Source organism: Apium graveolens, chromosome 10 (assembly GCF_009905375.1).
Source record: "Apium graveolens cultivar Ventura chromosome 10, ASM990537v1, whole genome shotgun sequence".
In the NCBI taxonomy this organism is placed as follows: domain Eukaryota; kingdom Viridiplantae; phylum Streptophyta; class Magnoliopsida; order Apiales; family Apiaceae; genus Apium; species Apium graveolens.
The window spans coordinates 142,674,925-142,688,010 of NC_133656.1; the positions used below are offsets into that span (position 1 = coordinate 142,674,925).

Consider the following 13,086-nt stretch of genomic DNA (forward strand, 5'->3'; position numbering starts at 1 on the left):
GATTAATTATAAGTTATTTTGCATAATTGGGAATTATCCAACTTCAATCGTTTTTATGTTTTTACTCAGAAGTCTCAGGAAAATTCCTTTCTAACCTAATTTGATTATTCCGAGCATTTTCCATATTTTGACTTTTTCGATCTGGAGTACGGTTTTACCTGTACGGTTCCTAGTACAAATTTTACGATACTATTTTTGTTTCAGTAAACCGATAAAACCCGTATTTTCGAGAAACGGGATATTTTGATTAAACTATTATAATATCTTCTCGTAGTTCATGTAACCAAAGCGCTGAGACCAAGACTATATCTACAAAAATCCTGGTTTTGATAATTATCCTAAAACCGGTACCGGATTGGATCAGTTTTGTTAATACTTAGCTATTCAATATTCTATTTTTACATCCGATATGATCCAACGAGATACCAATATTTCGTAAATATAAATAGCCCTTACCATATTTTATTTTATATAGAATAACATAACTAAATAGGAAAAACAGATAATTATCCAGAGAAAACGTAATTATTAAAGGTGTTCTTCATCATCAAACCATCAAACGAAGGCGTTAACGAACTCGAATTGGAGCGTATGAGTCACCGAAACGAAGGTCTTGTCGAGTAAAATCCATTTCCAGAACCCATACTACTGCAGAAATCACAGGCTAATTTATGGGATTTTATTTAAATTCGAATTAATTTCAATTAAATGAGGAATTTTTGAGTTTAATGTTGTTTGTATGATTTGATGTTTGCATGTTATAGAGGATTGAATTCTGAACACTTTGGTATATCATAATAGTGATTTGGAGTTCAATAACATGTTCAAAATTGAGTTTGATTCATGATAATTAAAATTAGGGTTTATAATTAGTTTGAATGTTCTTAATTGAATTTGGGCGTTTTTGATTCAAGGGTTATTAGTTGAATTGATTTATACCAGTAAATAGATCGTTTAAAGAGGAATCGATTGGTACTAGTTTGGAGACCGAAGGATAACGGGTTCGAGTTCGCCGGAGTTTTGAAACTTGCTGGCGGCGGAATTTTGATCGGATTTTCCAATCAAAATATATGTTGTTTGTCGAAAAAAATCGTGCAGATGTGTTTCTGGTATCGAGAAGAACAGGTCATGTTAATTTGGTGCGATTATGTGCAGTTTTACAGTTGGTCGGAAAAGCTCGAGGTCGTTGTTAATGGCGACCGCGGCGACCGCCGGCGAGACTACTGGGGAGGGTGGTAAATTACCAATTTGCCCCCGTATTTGTCAAACCATTATAAACAGATCCCTGTAGTTTGCAAACTTTGCAAAAAGAGGATTCCTGTTTCCAAAATTTTCAAAAAATATATTTCCTATTTATTTTAATTTCAGAAAAAAAATTGATATTTAAAAATTTCAAAAATATTTATTTTAATTCGGAAAATTATTTTTAATTCAAAAATAAATTTGAATTATTTAATTAATTAATTTTAGTTAATAATAAATTATTTAATTGGTAAATTAATATAAATATTAATTGATTAATTAGTTTAATAAAGTTATTAAATAATTTTAATTAATTATTTAATTAGATTTAATTATTTCTTTTGATTTAAAAATTCTGAAAAAATAGTTTCGAGCTTCAAAATATTATTTTAAATTATGTTCAAGACTTGATAATTATTAATAAATGATTTTAAAGTCAGATTCGGTTATCTGAACCTTGTTAATTATCTATAAAATGATTTTTTGACCCGTTTTAATTCCGAAAAATGTTCAATAATTCGTATTAAATACCCGAAAAATCATTTTAAACCCGAAACTTCTTTGGAAAAATATTTTCGTAGAATATCTTACGTGCAATGTGTTATGTGCTATTTGATTGATGTGTAATATGCATGTTTGTACATTGTTTGACGGTTTTCGTTATAACTTTCAATCCGTACGTCGGATTTGGGTTAAACAAAGGGTAGATAGAAGCTTATAGCGTCTACGTGACGATTAGAATAAGATGAGAATAAGTATTGATAGATACTTGTAATGTCTAGCAGAGGAATCGAGGCATAGAAAGGGAAAGCAAATGGTCAGTGAGTAAGAATTGATAGACGTGTGCAAGTAAAGTGAAGGTCAATCAAGATAAGGCAAGTATCTCTGAACTCTCTTTTGATATGTATTCAGAATTATCATGTTTTATATTGCAAGTTCTTTGAATTACTTACCCTTGAACCCTAATTACCTCAATTGATATTTGAGCCGTAAGCCTTATTCTTTATAAATCATTACTTGTTGGATTCCCAGATACGAACCATATATATTTGATACTACTCTACCAACACAATTATATCATACCATGATTATCGAAATGGGTTTATTTAACGTACAAACATTCATACCTTCTTCAGTACCTTGTTATACCTTTATGGTGCCAATCCCTATGCTTTGAGACAAATATCTTGTAATTATTGTTTATGATTTTATTTATTAAATTACATTGTTTATTATGTTTTTATTATGGAATTGGATGCTTTTCTAAATTTGAACCAGATTCGTGGTTAGACCAGATTCGTGGTTGTTGAGTGGCATTTATGACACTTTATAATGCTCTATTAAGCTTTGAATTGGTGTATTTGTACTCGAGTTATTGGTGTTTTAATATGTTTTCTAGTATTTTTTCATTTCAGGCATTAATCTTAGAAACAGGTGAATTAGCATTATTTTGATGCTAATATGGTGTTAGGATGGTGTCCAAGGAATAAAGCTCGCGAAGACTGGCTCAAATATACAAGAAATAGAAGAAGTCAAAGTGTTGGCAGAAGCCCAGCGCGGCCGCGCGATGACACTTTATAATGCTCTATTAAGCTTTGAATTGGTGTATTTGTACTCGAGTTATTGGTGTTTTAATGTGTTTTCTAGTGTTTTTGCATTTCAGGCATTAATCTGAGAAACAGGTAAATTAGCATTGTTTTGATGCTAATATGGTGTTAGGATGGTGTCCAAGGAATAAAGCTCGCGAAGACTGGCTCAAATATGCAAGAAATAGAAGAAGTCAAAGTGTTGGCAGAAGCCCAGCGCGCCCGCGCTGATCAAGCGTGCGGCCGCACCCAAACTACAGAGAGCCAGCGCGCCTGCACTAATCAAGTGCGCGCCCACGTCATGTCTAGATAGCAGAATCCTGTTTCTACTTGAATTTTGAGAGAAAGACTTCTACATTGCATGGGGCTGCTATATAAACAACTTTAGGTCATTTTTCATAAGATATCAAGTCAGAGACAGATCAGAGCTAAGGAGAAGACGGCAAGAGACCTATAGCACAATTCAACAAAGGCGAAGACGATCTAGTTTATTCCTGTGAATCTTTATTTTGAGTTGTAATCTTGGATGCTCGTTTCTTGTTTTGTTGAACCTATACTCTTGTGTTAACTTTGTTTGATTATTCGTTATAAAGACTATGTTAATTATACCATGCTTTTTTCGGAACCTACGTTTATGATGAGTCCGATTATGGGCTAATCATTATCGTGGGGTTCTAGCAGATTTATTTATGGATTTCTTTAGTTGATTTGTTTTGATGCCTTAGTGTGTGGTGATTGTATGATAACCTAGTATGGGTGCACTTATTCATCTTATGATCATCGCGAACTTATAAGATAGTGTGTTAATTCTTAATGAAGCGAAAGTGAATTTAAGGATTTAGAACTTGCCATGCTAGCATAGGTTCATGTATTTGTTATACATGATGCGTAGGTAATTTTAACCATCTTACTTTCCCTATGTAATCAAGATAGATAACTTATGCTTAAACCGTTATGTTATCAAATTCTATAGACATATAGGGTCTCAATATAATTGGTGTATATTCAGCTTCTATCTCTTTTATGGATGTCTGGTAGTATGGTATTCGTGCAACAAAAGTTGGCGTTTATCAATTTCGTGTTATCTGATTATTGTCATCACCATTACATGCTAAGGTTAAGAACGAAAAGGCTATTGAATGAAGTATTTAATGAAGTAAGAATCCCATGTTTGTCATATATATTAATTCAATCAATCTTATTCTCTTAGTTATAATTGTTAGTTTAATTCTTAGTTATAATCAACCTCAATTTGTTATTGTCTTAGCATTGAATAATAACTATACATTGTTGCTAAAGTGCATAAATTAATTAGTTAACCAAGCAAGTCACTGTGGGAATGAATCTGATTTATATCTTATACTACTTGAGAACTCGTATATTTGTGTATATTATTAGCACGTGTTTAGCGACTAATAATTTTTTGGTGCCACTGTCGGGGACTACAGTGTTAATTTTTAGTTTATGTATTTTCCATCAGTGGTCGTTAAAGTTCATTGACTCAGACATTGTTACTTATTCGTTTCCTTGTCTTATTTCAGGTACTCCAGCGAGGGTCTATGCATACGCGTTCGTGTACTCGTAAGAGAACACTGGATAAAGTCGAGGAAGAAGTTGTGGTGGTTCAAAAGAAAGTTTTTGAAGAAGAAAAGTAGGTAGAAGAAGAAGAGAAATTCGAGGAACCAGTTTTAGTAGAGATGGGAGAGCAAGCAGAAAATCCTAAGGCTTTGAAAGACTATTCTCAGCCTAAGATCAATGATATTCAGTCAAGCATCATCAGGCCAGCCATTAGGGCTAACACTTTTGAGATCAAATCAAGCACGATTCAGATGATACATAACTCAGTTCAGTTGGGGGTTCTCCTATTGAAGACCCCAACATGCACATCAGGGATTTCATCGAGATCTGCGACACTTTCAAGTTCAATGATGTGACTGAAGATGCTATCAAGCTACGACTCTTCCCATTCTCTCTAAGGGATAAAGCTAAGTGCTGGTTACATTCTCTACCAGCAGGGTCTATCACCATTTGGGAAGATCTTGCTCAAAAGCTTCTCACTAAATTCTTCCCTATGGCGAAGACTGCTGCAATCAGGAATGCTCTTACTCAGTTTACTCATCAAACTGGAGAATCTCTGTGTGATGCTTGGGATCTATATAAGGAGATGCTAAGAAAGTGCCCACACCATGGCTTGCCGGATTGGATGATTATTAACTGCTTCTACAATGGATTGGGAGCTACTTCTAGACCCATGCTCGATGCAGCATCAAGATGAGCCTTGTTGGCTAAGAGCTACGATAAAGCTTATGAATTGATTGAACTGATGGCTGCTAATGAGTACCAGAATCCTTCCCAGAGACTGACTCAGGGAAAAGTTGCCGGAATTCTGGGGTTGGATGCAGCAACTGCTATAGCTGCCCAACTTAAGACTTTGACGATGAAGGTAGACACTCTGGCTAATTATGGAGTTAATCAAATCGCTAGTATCTGTGAGCTTTGTGCTGGTGCCCATAAGACTGATTAGTGTACAATTTCTAGTGAATCAGGTAAGTTCGTGAGCAACTTTAAGCGTTCACAGCAGCTTGTGCCAGCCACTTATCATCCCAACAGCCGCAATCATCCTAATTTCAGTTGGAGCAATGCTCAGAATGCGGTTCAATAGCCTTATCAGGAGTATACAGCTAAGCAGTACAACCCTCCGGGTTTTCAACAACCGTAATATGCACGAAGACAGCAACTTTAGTTGCAGCAAGCTAATGAAAAGTCTAAATTAGAGGATTTAAAGCTTATGTGCAAGAGTCAAGTTGTTTCTATTAAGACTTTGGAAAATCAAATTGGGCAAATTGCAAATGCCTTGCTAAATCGCCGTCCTGGTACACTACCTAGTGACACTGAAGTGCCAGGAAAGAGGGATGCTAAGGAGCAGGTAAATGCAATTACCTTGAGGTATGGAAAGGTTGCGAATCCCGAACAAACTCAAGTATTGACTGAAGAAGCTGGGGATGAGAAAGAAGAAGAGCAGCATGAAGTAGAAGTGTAACCAAGGAAGACTACTGTTGAGCACACTCCCCCCGAGGGCAATACAGGGGAGAAATAGATCTATCCTCCACCGCATTTTCCTAAGCGGCTGCAGAAGAAAAAGCTGGACAAGCAATTTTAGAAGTTTCTGGAGGGGTTTAAGAAACTTCATATCAACATACCTTTCGCTGAGGCTCTTGAGCAGATGCCTAGTTATGCAAAGTTTATGAAAGGTATTCTCTGTCAGAAAGTGAATCTAGATAATTTAGAGACAATCTCTCTCACAGAGGAATGTAGTGTTGTGTTGTAACAGAAGTTCCCTCCGAAGCTTAAAGATCCAGGAAGCTTTACTATTCCGTTTACTATTGGAAAAATGTCTATTGAAATATGCTTATATGACTTTGGAGCTAGCATCAATTTGATACCTTTGTCGGTCTTCAAGCAGTTGGACTTACCTGATCCAAAACCAACTTATATGACTTTGCAATTGGCCGACCATTCTATTACATATCCGCGAGGTATTATGGAGGATGTCTTGGTCAAGGTTTATAAACTCATCTTCCCTGCTGACTTCGTCATTCTTGATTTCGAGGAGGATAAGAAGATTCTCATAATTTTGGGAAGACCTTTCTTGGCGACTGGCCGAACCTTGATAGATGTGTAGAAGGGTGAGCTCACAACGCGAGTGTTGGATCAGGATGTAACTTTTAACGTGTTCAATGCTATGAAATTTCCTACGGAAAATGAGGAGTGCTTAAAGGTGGAGTTGGTCGATTCTGTGATAATACTTCAGAACTTGATCAATTGCTAAGGTCTGATGCCTTAGAAAAAGCCTTATTGGGAAATTTAGATAGTGAAGATGATGAAGGTGAAGAACAATTACAATATTTGAATGCTTCTCCCTGGAAGAGGAAGATTGATATGCTTTTTGAATCTCTTGGAATGGAGGAATTGAAAAAAGCTCATAAACGCCTCAAGCCATCTATTCAGGAAACTCCCACTCTTGAGCTTAAGCCTTTACCTGAGCAATTGAGGTATGCGTTTTTAGGTGATGCATCTACTTTGCCTGCTATTATTGCATCTAAACTTTCAGGTAGTGACGAGGAAAAGCTTCTGAGGATTCTGAGAGAGTTCGAATTGGCAATTGGTTGGACTATAGCAGATATCAAAGGAATCAGCTCTTCTTATTGCATGCATAAAATTCTGCTAGAGGAAGGTAGCAAGCCCAAGGTCGAGCAGCAAATAAGACTTAATTCGATCATGAAGGAAGTAGTGAAGAAATAAATTCTTAAGTGGCTAGATGCAGAGATCATCTATCCTATTTCTGACAGTTCATGGGTGAGCCCAATTTAATGTGTACCAAAGAAAGGTGGAATTACTATTGTAGCAAATGAGAAGAATGAGCTTATTCCTACATGAACAGTCACGGGGTGGAGAATTTGCAAGGCCACTAGGAAGGATCACTTCCCTTTGCCCTTCATTGACCAAATGCTTGATAGATTGGCTGGTCACGAGTACTACTGTCTTCTGGATGGCTATTCGAGTTACAATCAGATTTGTATTGCTCCTGAAGATTAGGAGAAGACTACCTTCACTTGTCTATTTGGTACTTTCTCCTTCAGACGAGTTTCTTTCGGTCTGTGTGGCACACTAGCCACATTTCAGAGATGTATGATGGCCATCTTTTCCGATATGATTGGCCAGAATATGGAGGTATTCATGGACGATTTCTCTATATTTGGAGATTCTTTTGATGAATGCTTGTAAAATCTTGAACACGTTTTTAAGAGGTGTGTTGAGACCAATCTAGTTCTCAATTGGGAGAAATGTCACTTTATGGTGCGATAGGGCATTATTCTCAGGCACAAGGTTTCTAGTAAGGGTCTTGAGGTGGACAAATCCAAGGTGGGGGTCATTGAGAATCTTCCTCAACCTATTTCTGTTAAGGGAATTCATAGTTTTCTCGGCCATGCGGGTTTCTATAGGCGTTTCATCAAAGATTTCTATAAGATTTCGAAGTCGTTGTGCAGTTTGCTAGAGAAATATGTCCCTTTCAAGTTTGATGGCGAGTGCCTTGCAGGTTTTGAGACATTAAAGAAGAATTTAATCACGGCACTGATCATAACTATACCTGATTGGAATGAACTTTTTGAGATGATGTGTGATGCAAGTGACTATGCAGTTGGTGCAGCTCTTGGGCAGAGAAAGAACAACCTATTTCATGTGGTCTACTATGCTAGGAAGACCTAAATGGTGCTCAACTGAATTATACTACTACGTAAAAAGAACTTTTGGCTATTGTCTATGGTTTTGAGAAATTTTGATCTTATCTACTTGGGACTAAGGTGACAGTTTTCACTGATCACGCTGCAATTCATTATCTCGTCTCAAAGAAGGACTCGAAGCCTAGATTGATTAGATGGGTTCTTTTTCTTCAAGAATTTGAACTAAAGATCAAGGACAAAAGGGGACTGAAAATCAAGTCGTTGATCATCTCTCGCGTCTAGAGAACCCTAACGCTACTTCGTTGGATAAGACATTGATAAATGAGTCTTTTCCTGATAAGCAGCTGTTTGGAGTGCTAGAAGAAGAACCATGGTTTGCAGATATTGTGAACTACCTTGTGAGTAATATCATGACTCCTGACTTATCTTATGCTCAAAGCAAGAAGTTTCTACATGAAGTGAAGTGGTATATGTGGGATGAGCCATTTCTTTTTCGACAAGGAGCTAACCAAATCATCAAGAGATGTATTCCTTACAGTGAAACGGGGGGGATCTTGTGAGATTGCCACTCAACGGCTTATGGAGGACAGAGGCGGATCCTCTAAGGGGCAAGGGGGGTCATCCGACCCCCCTTAAATTTTTTTGTTTAGGTAAATATGTATATACAAATTATATAAAAACTAAAAATGACCCCTCTTAATTTTTGCAAAAAAAAAAAATTGCCCCTACTTATTGTTTTTATGTCAAAAGTCTTTTCATTAAGGCAACATTTATAAGTGAAAATTACACATTTTTTGTTTTAAAAAATTATGAGTTACAAGTGAAAGTAGAAGTTAGAAATATATGACTAAAAATAATAGGAATAGATATTGAACGAGTATTTCTAATTAAACCACTTTAACACCATTAATTTTGATTTTGATAGAATTATAATGAAGTTAATATGAAGTTGATTTCTGACATATCATGCTTTAATCCACATAATTCTTTATTAGTTTTTGATTAAAATCCTATCCTTCAGAATTTGATCAAATACGTCTTCTAATCACTTGGAGATCATCTTTTTAATTAGGTACTTTACACAAGTCTAAACCTCATTTAGTTAAATAAGTCTAAACGAGTCGAGATGACTCGTTTAGTTAAACGAGTCTAAACCTCTGCCAAACCCGTCTCGTTAATTTTCACGAGTCAAGCCGGCTCATTTAGCTAAATGAGTCGGTTTTAATGAGATGGGCGTGCCGGCTCCTTCAATTTTACACTAAATTGAGCCTAAAATGCTACCCAAATTCGGTTCTTTAATTTCACGAGTCGAGTTGAGCTGACTAGTTTAATTAAATGAGATGAAACCTCTACCCGAACTCAAGCTTGTTTACGAAACAATCTGAGCCGAGCCCAGTAAATTGTGTTCGAGCCGGGCGAGCTCGCGAGCTACCCGAATCGTATTACAGCCTTACAGAAGGATATTGAATATCCTTGGATTTATATGTTGGTAAAATTATCAGTGTATCTAACGGTTGCAATTGCAACAATTAATAGAGGATTTTCAGCCGAAAATATTCTCAATAATCTAATATATAAGATCATATTTTTGTTTTATTAGCCGAGCTCGAGCTTATTTCGAGCTGAACTCGAGCACAACATGCCAATACTCGGACACAAAAAATTTCTGACCCCCCTTATATTCAAAGCTGGATCTGCCACTGATGGAGGACATTATGGTGGAGAAAAGACAGCAGCTCGTATTCTGTAAGCAAGTTTCTTTTGGCCAACCTTGTTTAAAGATGCTCATCAGTTCGTTTTAAAATGTAATTGATGTCAACGTGTGGGTAATAGGTCTAAGAGGGATGAGATGCCTCTTAATGTGCTTCTCGAGGTTGAGGCTTTCGATGTTTGGGGAATTGACTTCATGAGGCCATTTGTCTCATCTTGTAACAATCAGTTTATTTTGTTGGCGGTTGATTATATGTCAAAATAGGTTGAAGTTAAGGCGTTGCCAATGAATGATGCGAAAGTGGTGCTTAATTTTCTTCACAAGCAGATATTCACAAGGTTTGGAACTCTAAGAGTCATAATCAGTGATGGGGGTCGCATTTTTGTAATTGCAAGTTCACTGCTATGATAAAAAGGTATAATGTGAATCATCGCATTTCTACGACTTATCATCCTCAGACAAATGGTCAAGCTCAGGTGTCTAACAGAGAGATCAAGCGCATTTTAGAGAAACTTTTGTGTCCGTCGAGAAAATATTGGTCTTTGAAGCTTGATGAAGCTGTTTGGGCGTATAGAACATCATATAAGACTCCATTCGGAATGTCGCCGTTTCAGTTGGGAATGAGTAGCTTCAGCTTCCCAGTGTTCCTATCAACAGTTCTACGCTGTTTAGTATGCAGGAGTGGTATGGAGGGAAGCCTGATCCTAAGGGCATGGTTATCCATATGCTCATCTTCCAGGTGGTGTACCCTTGGATCGAGCTACTGTGGGAGGTTCTTCGTAGGCCCGTAAAGCAGCTTAGAGAGCTCAGTTAGGAGAGGGGGCTGGTTCGTCACAGCAGCAGCAGGAGGAGGAGGCTGGAGCAGATGTTGGAGCTGGTTTGAGTTCGACGCAGTATAGGCGTCTAGCAAGGAGGATGGATGCGATGCACGACATCCATAGTCGGTTTGCACATGATCTCACCCAGGCACTTGGGATAGCTTTTAGAGCCATCGGTGTTGACATCCAGTGGCCAGTATTTTGTGGAGATTCTGTGTATCCGCCTCCTGACATACCTGACACTCCACCCATTGAGGGTGATGATTCTGATTCGCAGTAGGTATGCCTGATTCCTTACTATTACCTTCACTGATGAAAGTGAATATTTTAAGTTTGGGGTAGTAGTTGAAGGAATATATTTGTGTGAGTCACATTTAGTTTGCATATTCATGATAGTTTAGTTCATATAGTTTGCCTATTTTTCCAAGTAGTTTTTTTTATTTTTTGGTAGTTTTATGATAATTTGTTCATGTAGTTGCATGCATTTGCATAATAACATGATCCTTTAGATGATTTTTCCGATTAATCTGTGATATTGATGTTAGTGTAGTGATGTCATATTTAGTGATGTTAAGTCTTATCAAATTAATTTCCATGCTAAAGACAATTGTATTTCACTAAGTCTTATAGGTTGCCAAAGTGCTTGATCAGGGTCATAGTTCAGTTGTTTGTCGAGTTAGGATATTCTCTTAATAATAAATTAGCATGGATTTTTAAAATTGGAGAAAACTGGATTTCATTGCTAGTTGTGTGGCTAGGTGTCAAATATCTAGTAACCGGCTCATATATATATGAGTAATCTAGGGTTGAGCGAGATGGAGCGAAACGCACTCATTCAGAAATTTGAAAAAAAAAAGAAGAAAAGAAGAAAAAAAAGTGTTATGTATAATTGATCACGAGTGGGCTCTTTAATACTCGAGTTAATAAGTTCTTAGGGGACTTTGTGCCTAGTGACCTAAGGCTTCTATAGTCTGGGATCTGCTAACCTAATTCTCGCTACATGGGTACTATTGTATAAGTCTTTTATGGACCTCACTCATTGCACGATCAAATAAGCATACTTGTGTTGTTTTGTTGTGAATAAAAGCGTGAATCCATGTTAAACTCGGATATAAGAATTGAAGTGTTATAAGTTATTTTGAGTCTAGCTTTTATTCTATTTATAAACTTGTGATTGCATTGATAGGTAGTGAGCCATGATTGTTGATCTAGTTGCGATAGTATATCTGTAAGCAGTTGCACACACGCACATCTTTGGTTTTTAGATTGATTTGTGAGCTTTGGTTAATCTTTATGCGAATAACTGCATTTGCTGAGGTGTTGCTTGTTGATTGGTTTAGTTACTCTATGGGGATCGTTGCATTCATTTAGTTGCATTCATGCATTTGTATTTCTTATTTTTCTAGTCTTTTTATGCTTGAGGACAAGCATCGATTCAAGTTTGGGGGTATGTTAAGTGTCATTTATGACAGTTTATAATGCTCTATTAAGCTTTGAATTTGTGTATTTGTACTTGAGTTATTGGTATTTTAATGTGTTTTCTAGTGTTTTTGCATTTCAGGCATTAATTTGAGAAACAGGTGAATTAGAATTATTTTGATGCTAATATGGTGTTAGGATGGTGTCCAAGGAATAAAGCTCGTGAAGACCGGCTCAAATCTGTAAGAAATAGAAGAAGTCAAAGTTTTGGCAGAAGCGTAGCACGCCCGCACTAATCAAGCGCGCGGCTGCGCCCAAACTACAGAGAGCCAGCGCGCCCGCGCCGTGTCGGGATAGCAGAATCATGTTTCTACTTGGCTTTTGATAGAAATACTTCTACATTGCATGGGGCTGCTATATAAACAACTTTAGGTCATTTTTCATAAGATATCAAGTCAGAGACATATCAGAGCTAAGGAGAAGACGACAAGAGACCATAGCACAATTCAAAAAAGGCGAAGACGATCTAGTTTATTCTTGTGAATCTTTGTTTTGAGTTGTAATCTTGGATGCTCGTTTCTTGTTTTGTTGAACCTATACTCTTGTGTTAACTTTGTTTGATTATTCGTTATAAAGACTACGTTTATTATACCATGCTTTCTTCGGAACCCACGTTGATGATGAGTCCGATTATGGGCTAATCATTATCGTGGGGTTCTAGTGGATTTATTTATGGATTTCTTTAGTTGATTTGTTTCGATGCCTTAGTGTGTGGTGATTGTATGATAACCTAGTATTGGTTGCACATATGCGTCTTATGAGCGTCGCGAACTTATAAGATAGTGTGTTAATTATTAATGAAGCGAAAGTGAATTTAAGGATTTAGAACTTGCCATGCTAGCATAGGTTCATGTATTTGTTATGCATGATGCGTGGGTAATTTTAACCATCTTACTTGCCCTATGTAATCAAGATAGATAACTTGTGCTTAAATCGTTATATTGTCAAATTCTATAGACGTATAGGGTCTCAATATAATTGGTGTATATTCAGCTTCTATCTCTTTT

The 13,086-nt window shown here is 36.8% G+C and overlaps 1 non-coding gene across 1 annotated transcript; it reads right to left on the reverse strand.

Moving 5' to 3' along the window:
• Positions 1-4,914: 4,914 nt before the first annotated feature.
• LOC141694583 (small nucleolar RNA R71) lies at positions 4,915-5,021 on the reverse strand. The gene has a single exon (XR_012563873.1). It is a non-coding gene; the product is annotated as a small nucleolar RNA R71 (small nucleolar RNA).
• Positions 5,022-13,086: the final 8,065 nt, after the last annotated feature.